Raw genomic sequence first — 12,954 nt, 5'->3', positions numbered from 1 at the left:
CACCTGCAGCAGTGGATGGAAGCAAATCCTTTACTCATGTAAACGTAGCCACAGTGTAAAAACACACGTAAGCAACTAAGTGTGTTGTTAAAGTTGGATTAGCTTAAAAATACCCAAAAAGTAAAAGTACTCTTGTGAAGAACTCCTCAGTTTACATCTAATGTGACATTATAATTATTGATGCACAAATGTGTAAACATTACAAATGTTGCAGCTGGTAAAGGTGGAACTAATTTTAACCTGTTTATGTACAGTCAGGTCGTTAATCCATAAACATACACTTTAATTCATTATTGATATTATAGCTGATCTTTTTCATGAACAATCTGCATCTGCAAAGTAATTAAAACTGTCAAATAAATGTTGTGAAATAAAACGTACAATATCTTCCTCTAGAGGAGTAAAAGTAGAAGAAATGCATAGGTACTTGTACTTAAGTACAGAACTTGAGTAAAAGTACTTACTTAATTACCTTTTACCACTGAAGACCTGGTATTTTATTCAATTCTTTTGGTTTTTAGCTATCTACTTTCCAAATATCGAATATATTTATCTTGCCTCCAAATAATTGTTCTTTCATTTTATAAAAAAAAAGAAATTAAAATATTTAATAACATCTATTTTGTTAAAAAAAATAGAGGGACAGGTTTCAAAATTAGGTGTTGTTTGACTGTGAATCCCTTTATTAATCAAAGACAACATAGGTTTAACAGAGCACCAATAGCTCCAGAAGCAGAAACAAAGCAAAACACAAAAAATGGTTTTGAAAGTTTATTTTTATTATTTCATTCATGCACATACAACTACACACATTATATAACATTACAAGTATACAACACATAAAGTGAATTGAATCCTGTAAATGAGTAAAAAATATTTTTAGTTAAAATTTTCTCTTTGATTTCTCCTTCTTCCATACACTTGTTTGCCATTTACTCCCTTCTCCTTTAAACTACATGAGGGAAAAGTCATTTGAAATGTTACACAAGCTTAAATTAAGCCATCATTTTTAATATTGCAGCTGTAAATCTTTTGCAGTCACTTTCCGTGTGAAGTTTACAACGCGCAGACATCAGCAGAAACTTTGCATCTTCTGGTGATGCTGCTGTTCTTCACACAGCTTTTTTTTTCTTTATCTTCAGCAATTTAAATGTGAAAGTAAGCAATTTAACCTGAAATGCAGTTCACACTCAGCGTGCTGGACTACAGAGACAAAGCAGCAGAAAACATGCCACTGTCCAAATATTTCAACCTGCACCGCATGTCCGTGTGTTCCTGCATGTGTGTATGAGTGCTACGTGAGGGATTAGCCTCAGTGTGTGTCCACCAGTGATTAGCCTGGTCAGTGGGCCTGTTGTGCATTCACTCAGGCCATTAGCATATTAATGCAGCCTCACTCTTGATCTCCCTCCCACCCTCTCTCGGCCGCGCTCTCGCTCCCTCGCTCTTTCTCTTTCTCTACACACATTTCCCAGACTGAGATGTCGCTTCCTGCAGTTTCAATCTATAAAACTCACCAATTTACGCCACTCGTGCTGTGAAGCAGCGGACTATCTCACCACAAAAATTTCAAGGTGCCTGGTCTTCTTTTCCCTCCAGAAATGTCCTCTTGTCCTCCTCTCTCTTTCTGTCAGATCTTTGCCTTCTGTTTTTTCCTGATCACTGTCTCTCTCCCTCTCTCTCAACCTCATTCAAATCCTTTACTTTCTCAGAGTCTGGCCCCCTGAACTTTGTACAACACAGGAAAACACACAGAGGCAAATTCACAGGGGCAAACACAGAGACAGTGAGCACACACACACACAGCACACACACCTCCCTCCCTTCATTCATTCTCCTTTTCTGTCACTCTCACCCCTTCCCGTGCAAATTTAGCAAGACCCTCTCTAGACACCAGTGCTGAAGTGCGAACCGGACACATTCAACTGTACTTAACATGGTGAGAGCTATTCAGCTCTGTCTGCTCCACAGACAGACTCTAACCCCCTTTCCAAAATGGGACACCCCTAATCTGCAAAGCAAGGCTCATGTGAACATTAGATTTTACACCTTGTAGAATCAAAATAGACAAAAATGTTAGAATAAAATTAATTTGTTCTTTCATCTTCCTGAACAGTGTGAATCTATTTGAACCTGATGAAACTCAAATTTTAACACCAGTGTGAAATTAGTGGTTCATAGTATATTCTGCAGCTTGGAGAATGCCATGAAATTTGTGTTTTGGTTCTGCTACATAGACCAGCTTGTGTTGTGGGAATTGCCAAATAAATTAATTGACTTCATCTTCACTTCCCATTTGGCCGCTTCCCACCTGCTGTCTCTGTTTGGTGCCATTACATAATATCAAGCCAGTGATGATATTAATTATCCACCAGGCTTTTTTTAAACCCTGACTGACCTGCACTAAGAAAAATTCATAAGCATTTAACTGCACACCTGAGTTTACCTGGAGAACAGAAATAAATCCTCATTTTCATAATCTAAAAGCTCTGGAGAGGCCTAAAGTGAAACTGTTCTAGTTTCCTTTGGAAAAAAGTTGAGCTGACCTCCAAAATGTCAAGAGAGGTTACAGGCTTTACATTTACATAAACACACACCCTCCCTTATTCAATATCTCCCTCTCCCTGTTTGTCTTTCACAGTTTCTCTCTCATCCACCCTCAAAGCTACACACAGCAGTTTTAGCCCATCCATGTTGGCGTGACCCTCGCTGACTTTCAGAGGCCAGGGGCGTGATGTCCATCCACAACTCCTGGTTTCACAAAGGCAGACGCAAGAATTGCGTTTGGACAATCAGCTCCAGACCTCCATCCTTCTCTTGGTCATTGGTCTGTTCACACACTCACACACACTCGTTTTCCTGCTGACGACCAAAGTCCAGCTTCAAGTTCCAAACATTAATGACTGATTGGTCAGTTACCATCCAAACCTAATGGCCTCCACTTGCTAAAGCTCAGGTTCTTCATGGTGTTTGGCTCCCGGCTTGAATCAGGTCTGCACGAATGGATGAACAAGAAGGAAAGGATGGTCAGTGTATAACAGGACTGAGCGGGAAGGCAAAGAGAAAGAAAGAGAGAGAGAGGAAAAGCTCTAACTCATGCTTGTCCTCTGTGTGGGTGACACCATGATGAACGTAGGGGTCACCACCCAGGGGAAGGCCCGTCCAAAAGGAGCCGGCAGTGTGACCCCCTACAAAAGAAGAAGTGGGTCCCCTAACGGTCACACAGATCAAAGAAGACAAAAGCCTGAGATGATAACTCAGCACAGCAGTGGAGCGCATTATTATCAGACTCGTGAGCAGCGGCAGTAAATTTAACTGAGGCAGGAGGGTGGAGGGGGAAAAAACCTGAAAACCAAAAAGCAAAGCTCTGACTCGCCCTAATCTGATTTGCCGTACGCAACATTTTCTCTTTATCTGGTTCACTCCGTGAGGCGTTTTCTCTTTCTGTGGGAGCCCGTCTTTATCCAAATGATGTGGTCTTTGGTGAGGCCTGGCCTATTCATGGGAACCCCATGTGCTGTGTGCCCACCATTGAGGTGCAGAGCAGCATGGCCACAAAGGATGGCAGCGTTTCAGAGAGCTCTTTCCCTACAGTTAAAGTCTGTGTTCAGAACAAAGTTTAGAGTTAAACCACACAGCCGGAAGATCCACCACAAAGTTTTAAAAAAGTAAGAATGAAAAATGTGCAGCAATGAAAGCTGAGGTAAAAGTAAAAAGTAAAAGTAAAAGTATGCATCAAAGAAAAAAAAAAAACATTTGACCTGCAGCAAGTAAACACTTGAATACCAATGAGACATAACAGGTGAAACCCTTTACCATCAATAAATAAAACTTTCAGTAAAGTTTGTTAGCCCTGTTTGATGTTTAAAATGTGTGTCTTATAAAATGTATCTAAAATAAAAACAGTAATCTCCACTTTCCTGATTAAAACTCCTGTTTTCCTCACAACAGGTCCAAAAAAAAGGCCTTAAAGGCCCAAACTCATCAGGTTTCCACTCCTCTTGAGGTGCTGCAACCCAGGTTAGTGAGCCCCACTTCAAAAAGTCTTGTTGAAAAATAAAAAAATAGGGTCTAACACCTAAATTTACATTAGTTGAAGCAGGAAAACAAGAAAAACACAGTTAGACAAAAGTGCAACAGTGTCCAGTATTTGGACCCTTTGGGGCCTAAAAATCTGGATCAAGAATCACAGCAAAAACCATGTGATGAAGTCCCTCTCAGCCTCAGAGGATTCATCCTTACATGTGCCGTAGACGTCCTCGCCTCTCAATCTTCCTCTCTCAGTTCTGGGACGAGTTTTAGCTGCATCGCTGTCGGTCGACGTCTGACCGCACTTGTCCTACTTCTCCATCTTTCACTCTCTCCGCCTCTGCTTCCTCTGATCCTGCGTCCTTCTCCACTCTCCTTCTTCAACCCTTTCTGTCCGGCCCTCCCTCCCTCTTTACATTTCCTTCGCCCTCTCTCTCTCTGAATTTCCCCGCCCTCTCTCTCTCTCTCTCTATCTCTTGCTCTCTCCCTCTCCTCATTTCATGCAGCGCTGGGGTTACCTAAGAGACTGGGTCTCAATGGAGAAAATCTCCTTTGGTACAATGAACTGGGTGAGAGGCAGAGGGGAGAGGGGCGAGAAGGAGGGGGCCATGGTGGGATGAGGGGGTATTGGATGCAGGAGGGGAGGGAGGGGTGAGTGAAAGTAGAGGGAAAGATAGTGGGATGCAGATGCAGAATCCCAAAAATTGAATAAAGTGGCTTCGCTTGTGTGATTTCGTTTTTTGGCGGTTCCCTGCGGTGACCCCCCCCCCACCTGCTCCTCAGTCGGCCCAGCTGGTTAAACTTGTTTCAGGAATTTCAAATGAAAACCTCTAAAAAACTACAGCAAACAGACGAGGTGGTCTTTTCATTAGTAGGTTTCAGCAGAGCGTCCTAATAACCATGAGAAGGGAGCCCTCCGTGTCAGCGGTCGCCATTTTGTTTGTTTACTTGTTTGTTTGCTCTCGGCAGGGCGTGCAGGATGAGACCCAGAGGATCAGAGCTCTCTTTACAAAGACCAGTGTGTAAAACCCTCTCTTCCTCTGCACCGTGCAGACCCCATTCAGCACCAGTAATTACACTATTCTCCTTTAATCTATTCACTGTCTCTGAGCGAGAGGTGTTTCCCCAAAGAACGGGACAAAACACACACAACCTTGTTTAGAGGTTAGTTACTGATTAGCACCAAAACTGTTGCAGTTCATTTTCCCCCTGCACCTTATTGAACTCCTCCGTGATGCTATTCAGTTTGTCATTTGTCTCCGAGTTAGCAAACAGATCCCCCGCTGCTCAGCTCTGTGTCTTTACAACTCCCCCCCCCCCAGCCCCTTTTCTCATTGGAGGATGTGAGAAAACAATAGGGCTAATAAAAGAAGTACAGAGATAATTACAGCACAGCGATGAAGTTGGAGCTCCTACGCCGTGAACTATAAATACCAGTGGTGTGAAATGGGATATGTGGGTGACTTTGGGGGGGCTTTTTTATGCCTTTCCTGTGCCAGCAACTTATTCTTATTTCCATGTATGTCCTGTGTTCATGCCAGGCTCAATCTGAGATCTCCATGTTAATGACTCTATCAGGCCCTGATATCCAGAGGCCCCTGCTGAGGGATGGATCCAGGGGGATTGGGGTGTTAGAATGTGGCACAGGAGGTGTCAAAGTTGAGTTGGGAGCGCTGTGTGTGTGTCCAAGTATGAGTGTGAGACTGGGGAGGCAGGAGGGGGGTTAGGGCAGATTGTCCATGGTCCTCTCCCCTCCGGGCGGGGCTGAATGAAGTTATTTCCAGGCCCCTGTCCATCTGTTACCGTGGCAGCAGCAGTGACCAAGGTGTTGCCATGGCGCGGTGGACACAAAAAGGCGTGGCGTGGGAACGGGTCCAGAGGTCAGGAGTGAGGGTCAGGGGGTCGAGGGTCACAGCCAGCTGGACAGCACACAAGAGGAGGCGAGGGTGAGAAAAGAAGGAGGGAAGGTTTGGTGTTCTTTCTCCGCTTCGCCCTTTTCTTCTCTGGGTTTTTGCTCAGGAGCGAGACGTCTGAAGAGTGGACCCCGCTGGACATTAACATTGAACCGGGGCGGCGAGATGAAAACCAGAGGGGTGAAGGGAAGTGAGAAGGGCCGCTGGGCTCACAGAGTGGGGGCCCCTCAACATGCAGGCTTTGGGAGGCTCTCTGCATTAGGCCTTAAACCTACTGGTGCCTAATCGCACATTGCATTTGACAGGCAATTGACTCTGGTCAATGTACACAAATGCAACTATTGAGGGGACGGTTGGTTGTGTGTCTGTGTGGCCACGTCCTGCACTTTAGCCTGATAAGTGATACTGAGAGAAAACAAAAGGCCGTTTGACAACATTTCATTCTGGTCGTTTTAGGCTGAAAACTGCTCACAGACAAAAAGACAAACTTTTGTCTGTGAGCAGAGAGGGAGTAGGGGGGCAGCAGTTCAATATTCATTCTCATAATGTTCTCACATCTTATATCTTCACCTAGAACTTCTATGTTACACTGCTGCTCCATCTGTGCACTATAGTGAATTAGTTTGAGCCATTAGCAATTTTATAAGTTTGAAAAATGGACATAAAATACATAAATGTGCCTCAAGCTGCTTCTTTCAGCTATGGAATGAATTTGTGGGAAATGAGTTTAATCATCTGTAAATCTGAGCAATAAGTGAATACTTGGATATTAATATGTTGTCCACACAGGTTTTAGCTTTGCTGTTTGCTTCACTTCTTCAACTTAAGTTGAAAACTCCTCAGATCACAACAACCTATCTGATGAGCTACTTATACTGACAGAGGTAAAACAGAGACTGAAGTGTAAATCTTCATAAGAGCCAAGATTTTACTTACTACACCTACTATATATTACAGCCATTTCCATTATTTATGAATAATAATAATTAGAATTCCAGTTTTCATTTGTCATCATTAAACAGATATTTAAACTGAATTTATCTAAACTATGGATAAGATTTGAGAATAAAGCTGAAGCTAGTGCTACTGCTGCTGCAGCTCTTTTCATACAGATGTGGTGACAACAGAATTTTAATTTCAATCTCTTGGAAGATATATACGATACATTCATAAATTCTAATTATCAGCAAGTAACTTGACCTAAACTTGTCAAAATGAAAAAAAAAACCAAAACATTTATCTTCCAGTTTCTGGAAGATAAACACTTCCACCCTTTTACTCTCTACACTGAACGGATCAGACTGATGCTTCACCACAGATCAAACAGCTAAAATTGTATGTGTCAGAGACAAAGCGACAGATTGAAATATCCACCTGCCCCGTAGCAAACTGAAAAAGACGGCAAACGTTGAGCCGCATCAGTGGATAACACATTATGACAACGTGGATAAGAAGGCGCTTACAATGCAATTACACACACACAGACATGCACACATACATAGAGTAAACACCCAGGGCCTCTTTACACTTTAATAGTTTCTGGGATGAAGGGAGTGCAGGATCCATACTCCTCCACAGCCCACAGTAATAGGATTAGGAGCAGCCTCTGCAGGACATGGCAGGCCAAGTCCAACGCTCCGTTTGACACCTTTTGTCCACAAGCCCTGAGACGCAGCTCACAGCAATAGGATGAGGGACAAAGGCTTTTGAACATTGTGTTGTAGCTACAAATATACCCCGATGGGAGAACGCTGAGCCTCAAGTTCCACAGCAGATAAAATGAACAGACAGCGATTTTGACAACTCAATCAATTTTTAAGACGGATCAAGTGAAAGAAAATAAGCCTGTTTGTTTTTCCCTTGTAAATCAATAATAATGTTGTCTGGTGAAGACTTGATTCTGACAGAGTGTTCATTTTAACTTTAACTTTATTGAAAGAAACACAAATGTTTCCTGGGTCTGCAACGTTCACTTAAAGTGATGATCGAGATGATCCTGTAAAAAAATATATTATCTCAGTATCGATGCAACTTGATGGCAAAGATATTTTCCACAGCAAAGTTCATAATCAAACTTTGACTGGAAAATTGCTAAATGTTTTCTTTTAGTCAACATATTAACAAACTAAAAATATAACAAAAAAAAAAAAAAAAAAAAAAAATATATATATATATATATGTGTGTCAGGAAACTTTACACACATCTGATGACGTTTTTTAACCAGTTCCAGCAAAAAGACGTTTTCACTGCAGCTGAGCTATGTTTTGGGGGCAACAGTGGCCGCTGAGGTGCTGATCACTTATAAACTGTTTTGGGTAAAAGCATCTGCTAGATGTAAAAACTGAGGTATGGCTGTCAACAATATTAAATATAGTAAAGCATATCAAGAAAAAGAAAGTATAATAAAAACAAAATACAGCAAGATCATGAACAATAAGTCCATCAATTGTTGCAAGTTCACCTTTATGATGTACAAAAACCCTTTTGTTTTCAATACAGATTAAATCAGTGGCTTAGTTAAAATCTGTCCTATAACATTTCATATCAAATAAAGTCACATGGAATTTAAATTGGACCCATTTTTGGAAAGTTTCCCTTCACTGCTGATGGTAAAGAGATAGAAGAGAACGGATCTCTTTATTTTAAAAATGAAAACCATAATTTGAGTCCTGCTTCCTCTTGAATTGATATTCAGGTGGTTCTGTTGCAGCAGCTCGTCCTCGGTCCGAGCGATTATTGACATTCTCAGCGATCTCCTCACATCCCGTGCCACGGAGCGATGACACAGAGTTTCTCTGTCCTCTCCCCTCCCAGTGCACTCTGGGAGAGTGACCAAAAGCAGTTTTACGACCAAGAGCCGCTGACACTGACTTCCTGCCAAGAGGCAGAGAGACGAGGTTCAAAGTGATGAGAAGCACACAGACCGAGACACATGCACCAACACTCAGGTGTGTTTAAGATTCATATTTTGATGTGTTCAGACCATCAGAGAACGAGTGGTTGGAGAAATTTTACTGAAGACCAACCAACAGGTGGATGTAAGAAGTCCACATCTTTTCTCTTGGTGCTGTGAAAAGACATTTTGGGAAACACAGAAGAAGAAATATAAGCTGAAGAAAAGAGTTAATCACAGATCCTTAGTTTGTGGATGTGAGGATACTTCAAGTACCACTATCATTTACAACAATGTGCTAAAACAGGCAAACAGAAACAGCAGAAGAGGAGAGGAGGATATGTTTTAGTGTGAGCTAGAGTGGACTTCAAGACTGCATCTCAGTTCAGGTTTTATTTAAGGAAATGTGCTCTGTTGGAAGTTATTAATGTTTTATAACAATGTTTAGTACATTATCACAGTACTGTAGATAACTAACAGTGCTGCTGTTCTCACCCATTAATTCCATTCATCTTATTTCTAATCCATGCCAGACACGACACAGCTCGACCTTTCCAGGGACGGGTGTTAAACAGGTGCCAGGTTAGAGGCACACAGCTCCTGCATGAACATGAAAATGAAAACATGACTTCATCACTCATCATTTGCTATGTGAAGGAAAACTGACAGTTTGTTTACATATTTTATCCACTCCTGATGGAGCTAAGAGGGAAGAATTGGAGGCAGAGTCCTGTCTTAAAGTCTCAAACATATTGAACTCGCAGATTAAACTGATTCATTTTTGACAACAGTACACGATGAACTGCTGCTTTAAACCAATAACACTTACCAGAAAGTTATTAACAGAACATATTAAAACATGTTAATTTTAAACTGTCTTCTCTGACCCTCACTTAAGATATAAATAACCCTCTCAGGTTGCCTCTTTTCTTTTGAGCCTGATTGTTGCACAAAGAGCCGAAGAACAAGTTTTCTTATAAACCAACAAAGATGCCTGTGGTTGCTGGGAGATCTGTGATGCACCTGAAAAACCTTGGTCCTTCCAGGTGGATTGCATAAGATTTACTCACTTCAAACTCCACCTTATTATCTTATCTTAGTGTTCAAATGTTCAAATCCATTAGCTGCATGCATCTGTAGATCCAGATCTGATCACAGTTTGATGATTAGAAAACATCAGATTTATTTGATAAGTGAGGTGAACAAAGCTGAAAGAGAAAACTCCACGTGACATGAGTTTATCATCATTTATTAGCAATAGCATTGTGGAAACACATTGTAAATCTAATCCGTATCTATTAATTTAAATAATCATCAAATGGGATTGGACAGTTTCTATTATGGCGTCAAAATGTAACTTTATGTTTTAATGTGTCCTTGGTTCTGTGTGAATATTTGATAAAAGCTAATATCAAAGTAACATACAGAAAATAAGTAAATACAGTAGTTATATTCCATTTATTTAGGGTTATGATCCACACATACATACATCTTTTTCCACAAGACGTGTCTTAATCAACATATTAAATCACTTTAGGTTTAGGGTCCAGCTTTCTAATGTATAAAAAACATTAAGCAAACTGAGACACCAACACTGTACTGGTTAAATGTAAAACACACATTTCAAATTATTGTCCAATTTTTGTGGAGCAGTATGGCAGTAATATTGTAGTAGTAGAAGTATTTATAGTATTATTTATAGTATTATTGTAGCAACATTATTTGTCAATACATTGAGAGGGGATTAAACTGTATGCCAAGCTGCTACTGTCACGTCATCTCATGACTCTCATTCACACTTGCAAGGTGGAAAAACGGTGTTCTGTAGGAAAAACAGATCAAACTGCTCCAGAAGACAGAACGTTGGTGGTAATTTCCATTTAAGCTTTCAATTTTACTTTAAAACCCTCATCACTGATGTTTTTAGCTCTAACCCTGATGATATTTAAGACATTTTATTGATCAGTATTGTGAATAGTGCCCTTTTGAGTTTTTTATATATTCAAAAGAAATTTTAGAAACACAAAAACAAAAAAAACATTAGACTCTGCACTTCACATCTCAGCTTTGCTTCGTGTGTGTTAAGACTCAACACTTGTTGCTCTGAACTTCTTGACGTGTTCGATCTGTCGTTCCTCAGCGCTGAAAGAGAAACTAATGAATCAATAAGATGATGAAAAAAGGAGGGAAGTGATCTGAGTGGCAGGGACGTCAGAATAAGTGGGCAGAATGGATTAGAATGAAAAAGCAGCAGAGAAAGGAAAGAACACATTTTAAAGGCAAAGTCATGGTTCTAAAAAACCGTGTGTGAGAAAGTTTTGAAGAAAAAGAGCGGTGCATGTGATTATTGGACAGGGGCCGGACAGGGGCAGGCAGGGCGGCCCGCAGACGGACCCAGAGAAAGGGACATTTACCTTGAACTCCAATCATCCCGTCTCTGGGGTGGGGTCAGGTATTGTCGCCGGGCCTGACAGGGTCAGGAGGGGAGACAGGGGGAGGTGTTCAGGGAGCAGGGACACAGGCTGCCCCTGAGGTCATGGGGCTCTACCCCCCATCAAGAGGCCAGAGAACGTAGAGGCAGCAGGGGGAGAAAGAGTAGGTATTGGCAGGTTTTCTGGGGGTGCAGATGCTCAATATGCAGATGTCTAATCGAATTGTGCGACGATGAATTGGTTCCCCCTCCTGATTTGCATCACAACAATCGACAGCAGTGGCTCAGGGGTCAGCGGAGTCGCCCGGACAAAATGAGCAGCCGGCTGCAGACGCCCCAGAGAACGTGTGAACTTGAAGTAGACTTTACTCATTGACAAGGATATTGATTGATTCGGGTTTCTGTCTGTCTGTCTGTCTGTCTGGGAGTGTGTCTGACATCTGTCTTCTCTGTGGAGAAGCTGTTTGTCTCAGTGTAAAATGAGAAAAAACATTTGGAGGGAACTTTACTATAGAGCCTCTATATGTGAGGAGACAGATCCATGTAGACCGAAACGAGAAACCCAGCTGCTGCCAGTTAGTTCTGAGTCAGTAATGCAAAAATCATTCCTGGGTTTGCTAAAGCTAAATGTTCGTACTGTGATGTTTTACATTTATGCAAACTGAGACGGTAAAACACAAACTTTAAATCCACGACCAGGACGATATGTGTTAATCAGCTTTAGTTTGGTTTGTAACTAACGAACAGGCAGTGTTCATAGTTTTACTATATAACATATTAAAAACTGCCAAATTAGGGATTTTATTACAAATTAAAACCATAGTTCACTGAAAAGTAATTGGAACAATCACGCTACAGGATCTAATGTAACCTATAGATAAAAATAAAAACAGCTGTGCTAGAGTCAACGGTTTAGGTTAAAGTTTAAGATTTAGATTTAAGTTAACTGTTCCTTAAGCAGCTACACCAGAAACAGGAGGTGGACCTTAAAGAACACAGAAGATTCACAAACAAAAGAGACAACCCTGAAATATAGCTGTTCTATAATTAAATTCACTAGTTTAAAACACTCCATAAATACAAGGTACAGATGGAAAATACAATTTCATTCAAAACCAATCTTTAATTAATGTGTATATGATTGTCCTGCATCTGTTCACATATTTAATGGCTAAGAAACACAGACAACAGTACATGATTATTAACAGTCTGATTAGAAGCAGGTTTCAGTTCAGCTCATGTAGCTAATAACTGTACCCGACTTCAGAAAGACCCAACCTGAAGATCACATGATCCTGAGGTCTGGCGTGATCCTCACACGGTGAGGTTTGAGCAGTTTGTTTTCCAGTGTTACACTATGGATGTGTACCAGGATGGCCGAGTGGTTAAGGCGTTGGACTTAAGATCCAATGGACATATGTCCGCGTGGGTTTGAACCCCACTCCTGGTAGATCATTTGGGGGTGCCTGTGGATCAATTGGTAGAGCTGCTTGTGTGTTTATGGGTGAGATGCAGTGTAATGAGTGCTAGGTAGAAAAGCACTGTAAAAGTTTACACACAGACACCATAGAGGGAACCAGAAAAAGATATGTACTGATTTTAGTGCTTCTTTTTTTCTAAGCTGGAAACCTGTGTGGTCCCTTGGTAAGGAGGGTAAATACTGGCAATACACGTGTTTTATTCTGAA

The 12,954-nt window shown here is 41.3% G+C and overlaps 1 non-coding gene across 1 annotated transcript; it reads left to right on the top strand.

The window, feature by feature from the left end:
• The first annotated feature begins 12,634 nt into the window (after positions 1 to 12,634).
• Positions 12,635 to 12,717, top strand: trnal-uaa. The gene has a single exon. It is a non-coding gene; the product is annotated as a tRNA-Leu (tRNA).
• The last annotated feature ends 237 nt before the right edge of the window (positions 12,718 to 12,954 follow it).

Source organism: Anabas testudineus, chromosome 11 (assembly GCF_900324465.2).
Source record: "Anabas testudineus chromosome 11, fAnaTes1.2, whole genome shotgun sequence".
In the NCBI taxonomy this organism is placed as follows: domain Eukaryota; kingdom Metazoa; phylum Chordata; class Actinopteri; order Anabantiformes; family Anabantidae; genus Anabas; species Anabas testudineus.
This window is presented reverse-complemented; position numbering and strand designations above follow the sequence as displayed.